General features: G+C 36.7%; 1 long non-coding RNA gene across 5 annotated transcripts in view; it reads left to right on the top strand.

The window, feature by feature from the left end:
- Nucleotides 1-12518, top strand: part of LOC139827803 (uncharacterized) — a 37005-nt gene that overhangs the window by 3639 nt on the left and 20848 nt on the right. The window lies entirely within an intron of this gene.

Here is a 12518-nt window from a genome sequence, read left to right as displayed (position 1 = left end):
CTTTTTCTTCAGGAGAGCTGTACTTTTCAAGGCACAGCAAAAGGCTCTCCCTGCCCCCCCCAAAAAAAAAAAAAAGGGAAAATGGCAGCTCCTTCTCAAAAATAATAGAACATAACCAAGCAAGGCATATTTACACAGTGGATGTCCCTCAAGTAACCTCCAAATAATTACTAGTTATTGACAAAGTCTAGGAGAGGTGGCTCTGCTAAGTGGCAGCCATCAGGTGAAAGCAGGGGCCCGAGGAGTGCCTGAAAGGTAGAAACTGTCTGAAACTGCTCTAAAAGTTATTTACCTGAGAGAGATAGCATAACACTAAATTTGTAGAGCACTCTGAGATTCTCAGAAGGTAAAATGTTCTTTTACAACACCATTTATGCCTAAGGCCCTAAAAGTTGTGACCTTCCTCCAAAAGTCAAATTGAGTTCTGAAGACATTGAGTCATTATTTCCTATGAGATGCACCACTAAAATCTATCAGCCAAGTGAGCGTGCAAGTACATTCTGTGTTAGGAAAAACAGATACAAACTGCAGTATATAAATACTAAGTACATTTCCAAATAGTACATACAAGCCAATTCAGCCTGGGAACAATCACTTTGAATGAACCTGTCTGGAAAGTTTCATGTCAAAATTCTCTGGCCTTACAGATTTCCACCTCAGACACAGCTGATTGATTTACTTAGCATCTCAAAGTTACTTTTTGAAGAGCCCAAATGGAATTATACTAAGTCCTTATCCAAATGCCACTGGGCCAAATGATCTTTCCTTCTGTGAAAACTGCTTCAAAGTGATCTTCATAAAGTAAACTGCATTGAAAATAGCATTCCAGAAAAGAGCTAAAAGAGGAATGCTTTAAAGGCATTATATTTAGGGGGTAGAAGAAAATGTAAACCATACTTCTACTCAGTACAGTTGCAAATATTTCATAATTTTGGAATAAAAAATTTACTGTCCTTCAGATTCATGGCCATATTGTGGTTCATTGCTGCATTAAGTAATTAAAGACCAGAGCAACAGATTGTTTAAACTTTTGTCGAAACTTCAACTCTCAGTGCCTGGAGAAGTGGCATGGTGCTTAATTGCACTAACCTCCTATAAGTAGGATAGGAGCATCTTTCAGTAGTAGCTGGTAAAGATAAAACACCAGGGTTTTCTTATTTGGATTTCCTGCTATACACATGCTATGCTAACAGTAAGTACTTTAGATGAAGAATAAAGGGATATGCCTTCCCCCTCCAATGGCGGGTAATGGTGCTTAGCACTTCAGATGAAGTGTTGGAGCCAAGATGTCCAGACAAATGTATTTGTAAGTGTTCTCTGGATTAGACAGTTTTCAGAGAAACACGGATCCTTCAGCTTTCGAATTATTTCCCGAAAACTGAAATAGAATTCTGATATCAGACTACCAGCAAGAAATTATGTTAGAGAACTCTTGTCATAAAATAATGAGACAATCAGAAATTATATTCCCACATAATCATCATCATTATCATCTCCCTATAAGGCATTATGGCACTATTCTCTCTAATCTACCTCACAACCTAGTCTCATAGATCTGAACTCTTGTTTGCTATATATTTAACAAACACGAGCTGATAGATCAACCGAGTACTCGGAAGTAAATACCTAAGTCAAGTGTCCTCCAGAGAATTTTTCCTGCCACTAGCCCCAGGTATATGCATGGGGAGTGAGATCTCAAGTACTTTGGACTGATTTCTCAGCTCCCATTTTGAAAAGAGAAGTTAATTTCAAATTGTAGGGACTTCAGCTACATAAAGCTTTAAAGATCAAAATTGCACTGGCTCAGAGGTGGCAAAGGCAAGGATAATTATGGCTTGGTCTCTATGAGGGCAAATGGTTGCAATTGCTACACCAAGTGCAGCTTCAAAAAAAGCACTTCTGAGCACAATAGTAGCCTGTGACTCAGGGGCAATCAAGGGCCCATAAACATCGAGCTTCTGTGGCAGAGGGCAAATACATCTCCTCAGTAATGGGGTCAGGCGCAGTGTCAAGCAAGTTCTCCGTCAGTTAAATATGAACTGATCTGACATTGGGTTTACAGTAATAATAAAATTCTCTACAGTACAAAAAACTAGCACAAAACCTGTACCCTGCCTGAATCACATTTACACAGAGAGAAGGAGGCTGATTATTCAAAGCTCTGCTCTGGCCTTTCTCCTTTTCCTCATCTGGCCCCGATGTCTTAGGAAGAACTCCCCAGCATCTCAATTAGTTGTAGCCTTCGGAAAGCAAAACAAAACAACTCCCAAAAACTTGGTAATCATCCTCTCCCTGGCCTGTAGTCAAGGATTGTATACTTCTTTACCACTCTGTTTTGCTTCATCTCTTGTAAATTCAGACCTGGAGAATAAAAACCAATTCTGTGTTTCTGGCTATTCTTGCAAGCTTGAATTGAATCACAACTGTCCACTCACCCACTACTGCTGTCCATTTTTAGAGGGGAAAAAGGGGCAAATTTTATGAGATACACATTTGAGGTAGTGCTGATATTTTTCTATGTAAACCAAACTTTTACAAAACCTCTGAAAATCTCTAGGATTGCCTTTGTATGCATCTCTTTATCTGACAGAATTTGAGCAGGAATATTTAACTTTTCATAGTTTAATTATATTTATTGACTTTCTTTTACCCTAGAGAATTCTTACCGTGTAAAATATCACTGACTATTTGATTACGTACCCTTTCACAGTGCTTTTGAAGACTTTCAAGGCAGCAATGTCGAAATAAAAGTCATCTATCAGTGTTGGTATAATGAAATGCTAAACAATCTCATCTATTTGACAGTTCGTTGTGTGGCCTGTGAACCTAAAGAGGAGTTTACTGAGGTGACTCAATCATTAGACTTAAGAGCTACAGCTATTTGTGCATTTATGTTAAGTAACACACATATGAAATAGTAAAGAAAACCTGGGGCAATTCCATAGAAGAAAAAAGAAAAAAAGACTTAAAAGATTATTTTATGTTTCTAGGTACAACTAGTTCTTCAGGTATTAATGGGGGAAGGGCACCCAAATATTTGAATAGTTATTTCCTCAGCCTTCAAACTGGCAGAGACAGCTGATTTGGAAAAGAGTGAGTGATCTAGTGATCTTTCTATTGATCTATATTTATTTTTTCTTTTCTTTTTCTTTTTTTTTTTTCAAACAGCAAGAATGAGAAATACATTCTTTAAACAGAAGTGAACTAGGCAGCCTCATATTTACAACAGTTTGATCTTACTTCTGTGCATGCCAACTTTTGAGAAGCATTTTTGCTTCACTTCAGAAATGAGACACTTTCCCACATCACACTTTTCTTCACAAATCTGTCTCAGGCTGAGGCCTAGTCAAACAGGTTACTTTAGGTCTGCATAATAAATACTAAAAAAAAAAAAAAAATCACATAAGGGAAGTTTGCTTTTCTTGACCAACACTATACCATACTGACAAACAGAAACAGAACCAGCTGCACAGTTATGGACAGTACTGGTATTTGGGTTAACGGTTTGAATTGGAATTAGGGTAGTGGTTTATGCTAGCACATCCCCCCAAAAAGTGAAACATCCTGTTAATCTTCAATATTCCTTAGAGTGGAATAATACTGGTGTGGAAATCTGCAGGGATTTTAGTCTTGTCTGGCTCAGCAAGGTAGGATAAATCTGCTTGTTCCTATCTTTCTAGTGGGTGATGCTTGGACCTCACTGTCCAGTTCAAATCCACAGACCTAAAGGCAGAAAGGCATCCATTTGTCTCACACCTGTAACATGGGGAACTCTTGAATTTAGATTTAAGTAATTCAAGGACAATTAAAGTGAAAATTTCAGAAAAGGGCTAGGAAATAATGGTGATTAATTTTTTTTTTAATTTTATTTTTTAATTTTGTTAAGATGTGTAGGTTGGTAATTTGCTTTTGTAGAGCATGGGTGTCGTGGTTTAACTCAAGCTAGCAATACAACCACAATAGCCACTGAGTCACACCCCCCCACCCCCCCCCACCTCAAATAGGGGAGAGAATGAAAAGAGAAGGGAGAAAATTGGATTGAGATAAACACAGTTTAATAAAATAACAAAATAATAATACACTACTCGTAAATATATATATATATATAAAATGGATATAAAAGATACTCAGGGCAATTCCTCAAGAACACGCTGAACAGCCAGTCCCGGGAAATGGCACCTGGTCCCACAGCTGATCCCAGAGAGAGAAAAGAGGGGAAAAAGGCAGAAAAGCCCAGAGACCTCTGCAAAATGGCAAGAGGCCAGACTAAATGTCTCGCACTATAAACTCCCCCAGCTGTGCCCCAGAGCAAACAAGAGCAGAAGAGAAGAGCGGAAGACCCAACCAGACGGCTCTAACTCCCAACTTTCCTTAAATAGTTAGCATGACATTAATGGGATGGAATACTCTCATTGATCAATCTGAATGTCAGTCAAGCTCTGCCCCATCCATGCCTTCCTTCCTCGCTGCCTCCCACCTGTGGGCAGAGCGCTCAGAATGTCCTTGGCTCTCAGAACAGAGCAATTAAAAACATTAGCTCTGTGCTGGGGTGTTATCTGCTTCTTCTCAAACTAAGTCCAGATAATGATCATGCTAGCTATGAAAAAGAAAAGTTTCTAACTGCATGAAGAAAAATAACCCATTTTCAGTCAAACCAGCACAATGGATTTAACACTGACATTAGGAACAGGATTTCCAGGTTCAGCGATCCAGAGACAACATGACTTTGGCACTCTGTAGGACAAAAAGAGGTGAAAGAAATCCATTCTCCACTGAGCCTCAAAACCTCCTGTTTTTTTTATCTCATTCTTCAAATGTAAATTTAGTAATTGGAAGCTTAGATCTTTCAAAATTAAAATAGTTGGAGTCCAAATGATGTTAGTATATCACACTAGTAAAAGATGGTGATAGATCAGGAACTTATCTTCCTTGGTTTTGAGTAGCTGAAATTAGTCGTCCAGATTCCATTAATCCTGGAGCTGGTGTGAGTTCACAAAACTAAAGTTTTTTGAGCTCAGGTGACATCAGTATTACATAGGACTGAATGAAGTAAAATAAGAGCTGGTGTTTAAGTACTGTGTTCTGTTTTTTAGTAAGGTACTGGTCCTTCTGGTTCTAAAACCAGTCCTAAAGCTAGAATTAGGGTTTGAAGAACTGCAGAGAAAAGTAGAGAGCCCCAGCAACTGTGGTACACGTAAACATCAGGAATAAGGTTGGTCTCTGCGTAAACCATGGATTTGCCTAGTGTCCATGATTAGTAGCCCAGTTTTAATTTAGTCTAGGATGATTAATGTTCAAATTTAATACTCTCAATGTCTTCTGAATTAATCAGGTCATAAAGAAAAAGGGAAGCCATAGGTCTCTACTGATCATTATGCCGTTTTTATTGTGGTCATTGGTCCTTTTATAAAGACCAGGTGTAGAGTTACAGCTTATAAATCTATGACTTTAACATATATGTAACGTATAAGTCTGGAATCCAATTGACTTCAGTGTATTGTAGTGCTCAAAGAGATTTTAACTGAGCTGGCATCTACAATGTCATAAGCCTCATGTTTCTTTAAAAGGTATTGTATATTTCTCTTAGGTTATGGTTTGGTTTAGGATTCGCAAATCCGAATAGTTAAAAGCCTGGATGACTTCAGAATTTTGAAAAGCTGATAGTTAGAAAGGAAGCTGTTTTCCATCATCACCAAGGCTCAATATTTTATTCTATCAAATGGAACACTATACCTAGTCCCGCTGCAATTCATCTAGACTTACAGCTAAATTGAGCATTTTCAAAGGTAAAGAACTGAGAACTCAGTGCTTGTCTATATGTTGTAGAGCTCATAAAGGTTTAGTCTCCTGTATGTGTTAAGTATTACATCCTTTTTTACTGTGGGCTTGGAACCTTTAGATTTAATTAAGATGAACATTCCTGGTCTTTACTGATGCTTTTATTCAATTTTACTAATATAAGATTTCATTTTTGATTAAGCTTTGCGTACATGTATCCAGCTTCTGGAGTTCAGTATATTTGGGGATATTATTTAATCCAATGTGAGAGAGGACTCTTGTGACTAGACATTCCCATCCCATATGATGTATCTCCTACTATGAACTGGGTTGCCTGATCCAAAAGGAGTACACATGTGTAAAAGCCCTTTCTTCATTTGCTCAGATGGTGTTCTTGTCTATGTTATTAATCAAAACCCAACTTAAATCAATAAAAATAATCCAAATTCAATGAATGCCTATTGGATCTTACAAGTGCCTGAATACCTGAATAACAAAGAGAAGGTGGTCAAAGTGAAAAGAATCACAGAATCAATCACAGAGTGGTTGGGGTTGGAAAGGACTTCTGGAGGTAATCTAGTCCAACCCACCTGCTAAAGCAGGTTCACCTAGAGTAGATCATCCCCTTTCCTTTTAGCTGTCTAATTCATGCACAGTGTCATAGCAAGGAAATGAGAGTCTATGCTTTAAGGAGAGTTTGCTGGAAGGAACAGAGAGTTGATACACAGCCATCTGCAGGGATGATGGAAAGAAAAGTGGCTTCCTGAGTACGAGGGGACAGTTCTTTACTTCTCAAAATGATGTTCATCTAGCTGAAATGAATTCAGAGTGTGAAAAAATGACCCCTCCTGCAAGAGCATGATAGGCAGGGAAAGAATAATTTATGGACTCTGTATTTCTTTTGTGCCTTACCTAGTCACTGGGATTTTTTTCCTGTTTAAGAAGTCAAGTCTTCTACTTTAAATGGAAATAAAATTTACTTTTTCTCTACTTGAAAGCAATTTAGTATCCTTTTTGGAAGCTCTGTGTATAAGAAAGGTCTTGTTCTATCCGCTTAGTACACTACCAGATCTGGGTTTCCATTGCAATCCTTCTCATAGAACTTTGGCATTTCTTTTCTGGTATATACAAAGAAATTGTGTTACCAAAACAAAATTTCTGAATAGAATGATTAATGTATATATTCAACAAAAAACTTATCTATTTGCTCTCTTTTTCCCATGTGTTCTGTATTACTAAATAGGATCTGACAGCCTGTTTTTTCTCTTATTCTTTCAGCACTCAAAAAAAGTTATGTTTCTCTTGCATTGTAGACATAGAGGATATGGTTTGCTGATTTCTTTACTCCTTTTTTATTTTTTTTTTTTTTTTTCCCCCAAGTTCTGTATTTTGAGTAACTAAATCATAAAAAGCCTCATGGAACATCTGAGATCAATATAACACACCATCCTCCATAACAAAGCTATGTCATATTTAAGCTCTAGTCTCTATACTATCTTTAGTACTCTATACTGTCTCTAGTACTGTTCTGGCACACCAGATAGGGTTATCAGCCAAATAATGAACACCATGGAAGCGTTCATTCAGGTGAATATTGTATCGCTGTAAATGTATGGAAAAATTCCTTCATATAAATGGGATCACATAGAGGTCAATGTCTGTAAAATAAAAGCATATACCAAAATAGGATCTAAGTAAGAATCAATATAAATATATCACATTTTCACATCATAAGCATATATAAACTTGTCAGTCACAAGAAATATATCGTGTCCTTTTCTGTTTGTAATTGTAACTTCATTGCTTACCTACAGTAAGTTATAGAGCATGCCTTCAGGCATGAATTGTCCTTAGAATAAAATTCTGCTACATTATTATTTTATATTGCTAATCTTTATAAAGGAAATGTCTCAGACGCTGAAGTTGTATAATAAATCTTCTATTCCACCTATGCTCAACACCTAACCAGTTTCGTTTCTTTAACTTCAGAAAAACTTGTTTTAGTTCAAGCTAAATAGAAAGACATATCTACCAAGAAGGTCTTAGACAAGGAGAAGAAAGAAGAAAAAAAAGTAGATTGTGTGAGGTAGATTGGGTAGAGTTCAGCAGATGGTGCATGACAGGGAAAGAAGGAAATATTCTCACTTTCCGAAAAGGTACTGTGCAAGCTACAGAGGTGACATTCAGTTGAGATGTTCAAACTTAGCATTGTACCAGGCAATTTTTGCATGTTTCGTGCTGATTTTTAAATTAGCCAATGTATTTAGATCTATTTGTACCTTGAAAGCAGATGTAGCCGTTAATAAATGCTTGTGGTGATTCATTCATCTATATATGTCTTTCACAGATGGAATTTTTCAGACCTATGGATGGAATTTTAGATACTTTGTTCAAGGCTGTTGAGTCAAAAACCCCACCAGGCCATTTCCAATATTCTGAATAAATCACAGTGCTACCCAAAAACTGGAATAAAGAATACTTCAATATGTATTTTATCCTACACAAAATGATTAATACCCAGAGAAAAAATTATTTCAGTTAATTGAGAGCAGTCTACTAAAGAAGAACAATGAGGAAAAAGGTTGCTTTAAATTTTACATTTGGCATTTCCAAGGCATTGCATCAAATGAAATAATTTTGAAGAAAAATCATACCTGATTATACCTTTCCTTGGTTGACATTGTATTTGTATTTTCTGTCTTTCCCTTCCCTTTCTCCATTTTTTAAAAGATTTTAAGGATATTGCTGTCTGTCTCATAACTTTTCTGTGTACTTACCATCCCGTGACTGTAATAGGAATCATGATCTCACTACATGAGGGAAGGCTGGGTTTGATGATAACTCCTTCTCTGGTTTCTAGTTATTGACTTTTCTTCTTGTTCAGTTTTTTATTCTGTTACTGTTAGCAGCTTAAATGTTCATGAATGGGACACTCCATTGACCCTTCGTTTGAATTTCCACTGAAAATCTGCCCAAGATAAGCAGAACATCTTTTCTAGTATTTCCTCAATATAAATAAGAGGCCTTTCTGTTTCATGAGATCTTGGTTTTGAAACTTGCTTCCAACCAAATGCAGTGAATCCAGGTAAATTTTTAATCTTTTGTCTGCTGTAAAGCCCATTACTCCATTTTTTATTTTTTTTATTTTTTTTTTTTATAATTGATATTATCAAGGCATTGTTCAAATGAAACAATTCCAAGGAAAGGATGTGTTGAGGTAGAAATGTTTCCACACTAGCATTTTTAATTTATGACTCAAAGAAAATCTGATAAAATGAATGCAAGAATTTATCACCTGTACTTTCCTGTCAGGACAGAGGTATGTCAGAGAATCAAAAACCTGAGTGATTATATCTCATTAAGTCACTACTATAACTCTCTCACAATCCTTTGCAAAATGAAAGTAAAATGCAGACTGAAAAAGACTTGCTACTTTCACAGCAATGGAATAAGTTTGTATGTTCAGTAAGTAACTATGTTTGAGCTGGCAGGAGATAAGTTTTTTACTCAGCTACCTGAAATATTCTGGCTATCTCCTTATTTCATTATTGGGGGGATGACAGAGACTATCGTATGTGAAACTGTGTACTTGCTGTATACAAGTCTTCTCATCTCACTCATCTCATACAGCCAAATATGTTGTTAAATTTAGTGATTAGTCTTTATGGTGACAAGGACTGTGCAACTATCTAACTGCATAGACAGAAGTACCTATTTAAAAGATTTTGTTTAGTTCTTCTGGCCTCCCTTCTGATGAAAAAAGATTCTACATAATTAAATTGCAGTGGCTGTAGGAGAGCACTGTGATTGTATTATGTTAACTGTGTTTGTAAAATGAGTTATGAAGATTTTGTCCTTTTTTAAAAATACTTGGCAACAATGACTGCTGCCTTCAGTTCTGATGAAAATATTATTCCAGAGTATCTTCACACACAGTGGACTATGTTTCTTCTTTTGTTTTTTCTCCAGTTGTGTTCTAATTGCAAAGATCACTGCACAAAAGAATAAAACCTCTGACTATGAATGAGTTTTCTGCATTTTGATGAAGTATCAAATATAAAAGTTAAATTGCCTGTATCTTACCAAGCATCATAGAGTACTTTTGAGTTTGCTGGAAATAAATAATTGTAGAGTGAAAAGGCTATCCAAGATGATGGATGTTCAGGAGAGTGAGAACGGATTTTTCACTGCCAGGTCACTGGCTTGAAGCTGACCCATTTCATTGGAGACTGAATGTAGTTACCTTCCAATACCTCAACACTGGCTGTAAGAAATTTGGTTGTGAATTAATCTGGTTATGTCTAGATGTGTGTTTAGGATGCAGAAAAAAGACATTATATACACTTAAAGTTTCAGCAGAGAGAGGAGCCTGAGAGGAGACCTTATTACAGTCTACAACTACCTGAAAGGAGGTTGTAGCACGGAGGGTGTTGGTCTCTTTTCCCAAGTAACAAGTGATAGGACAGGAGGAAATGGCCTCAACTTGCAGCAGGGAAGGTTTAGATTGGATATTAGGAAAAAATTCTTCATGGAAAGGGTTGTAAAGCACTGGAACGGGCTGCCCAGGGAAGTGGTTAAGTCACCATTCCTGGAGATTTTTAAAATTATGATCTTGAGAATCTTTTCCAACCACAATGATTTTATGATTCTATGTTTGCTCTGTGCATCAAGGACTTGAGTTTCCCAGGCTACTCACAGACTGCAGATGATTGTTCTTTTCAAAAGATACCTGGTTAAATATAAGGAGAAAGTCTGTAACTACTATGGAACAAAACTGCTTCCGCAAGCAAAACTCAGTGTAAACAGATGTTGCAGGATTGGACCCTAAGCAAAAGTGAAGATCAAAAAAAATGTTTACCATAATCTTAAACTGTAGAAAAATACAGACTGATTTTTGATGAAAGTAAATTCAGGAGAAAAGTTACATACAACTTGAAGGAAAACTTTCTCATTATTTATTTGTTAAGAAGACACCTTTCAGATTTCCAGCTGTGAATTAGACAGTTATTAAAAAGGAACATAGTCATCCAGTGACTGATCTTTTTTTAACTGCTTTTTCTCTTTGGTTAAGATCTTAAAATACCTTTTCAAGCTGTTTTGTGTAATATAGTCCCTTCTGAGATGTCCGTAGTTTATTTATGGATGCATTTCATTCTGTTATTAAATAAACATTTTGTTTAGCTTCTTAATGCCATGAGGAGCCTTTCACTAGCTAGTATATATTCTGAAACAGAGACAATAATAGAAAAACACGTGTAAGTATGCTCCCCCTTACAATAGATGTGTCAAGAATGTTTGTTTGTTTGGTTTTGGTGGTTTTTTTAAACAAAAAAACAATCAAACAAGCAAACCAGCAAACAACAAACCCCACCCTTGCTTTCTTTGAATTATTTTATTTTCCATAGAAACTAGAGTAAATTAAGAGTTTGCTTTCTTCACCTTTTATTTAAACACACTTGGTTTCTTGGTCGAATTCACAACATACGTTAATGTTGCCTCTTTTGTTCTATAACTTGCCATGATTTCTACTCAACAAAGACCTATAAATCTTTGTCGAGGGTTGAGATTGCAGGGATGACAATCAAACCCTGGCAGATGTATTGTTAACCTCCTCTCCCCCCACTTCCCTCTTTTGCCCCTCCCTCTCCCCCCTTCCCACTCAGGACAGGCGATCGGGAGGGAAAGAAGGACAGAGAGAAGAGAGTTGGAAAAATTAAAGATGTTTTACTAATGCTACTAATAAGAATAGAGAAAATAGTACAAAATATACAAAACCAATCTTGAAAGTCTCAGCAACTGCAGAGCCAGCACCCAAAGCCCTGGATTAGACTCTGTAGCCAACTGGAGCTGTATTCAGTCTCTCACTAGGCCTCCGTTCGCAGGGACAACCAGCAAGGTCCTCTCCTAATGTCAGCCATGAGAAAAAAGGGCAAAGGGAAAAAGGCAAAAAGGAACGAGATCCTCATGATCTCCCACTTTTATATGATGTATTCACGTGAATGGAATGTTATACACAGTTGGTCAGTCTCTTGGTCACTGGTTTCTTGTTGCCTCTCTCACGAGATGTCCATCCGTACTTATCAATAAATTTGCATTCCATTGCTAGGTTTACCAAAACGTGTCTGGTTCTCCAGGAAAATGCAGCTAATATGAAGGCTTTAGCTGACAGGCAAAATTCACTAAAAGAGAAACTTGTTTTTTAACAAAACCAGGACAATCTTAAAGTGTATTATTGTTGCTGTTATCAAGTATTGCTATAAAACTAGCTTAGATTCACTGTTCAGGGACAATTTTTCTTGAATTCTGTGTACATAATAAAAAATTCCTGCTCCAAAGATTTCATAATGTGTGTGTGTGTGTATAAGCAAAATAGACAGATACAGACTGGTGGCTGGATAAATCTATTAGGTCACAGAGTAGAAAAGTTTCCTCTTTGTAAGCTGTTTTTATTTGATTCTTTTAATGACATCTAGATTGATATATTCTATTTCTTTTATAATTTTTTTTTCTAAATGTGATAAATATGAATAAGGCCTTCAATTTATTGAGAAGCCCATTTCCAGCTGTTTTATTTCATTTTCTGTCGTGACATTGTTCTTTCTAGATCCATGGTCATGAAATGCTCTTCTTCATTGCTCTCAGATGAATGGACTCTCTGATGGTGTTTCAAGACTTCTGCATGGTTTTAGGAAAACATGTAGGACAGAAAAAGGTTACCTGGGCAAGAGAAGCTCACATTT

Source organism: Patagioenas fasciata, chromosome 4 (assembly GCF_037038585.1).
Source record: "Patagioenas fasciata isolate bPatFas1 chromosome 4, bPatFas1.hap1, whole genome shotgun sequence".
Lineage (NCBI taxonomy): Eukaryota > Metazoa > Chordata > Aves > Columbiformes > Columbidae > Patagioenas > Patagioenas fasciata.
Note: the sequence above shows the minus strand (reverse complement) of the source record. Positions and strands in the feature narration are given on the sequence as shown.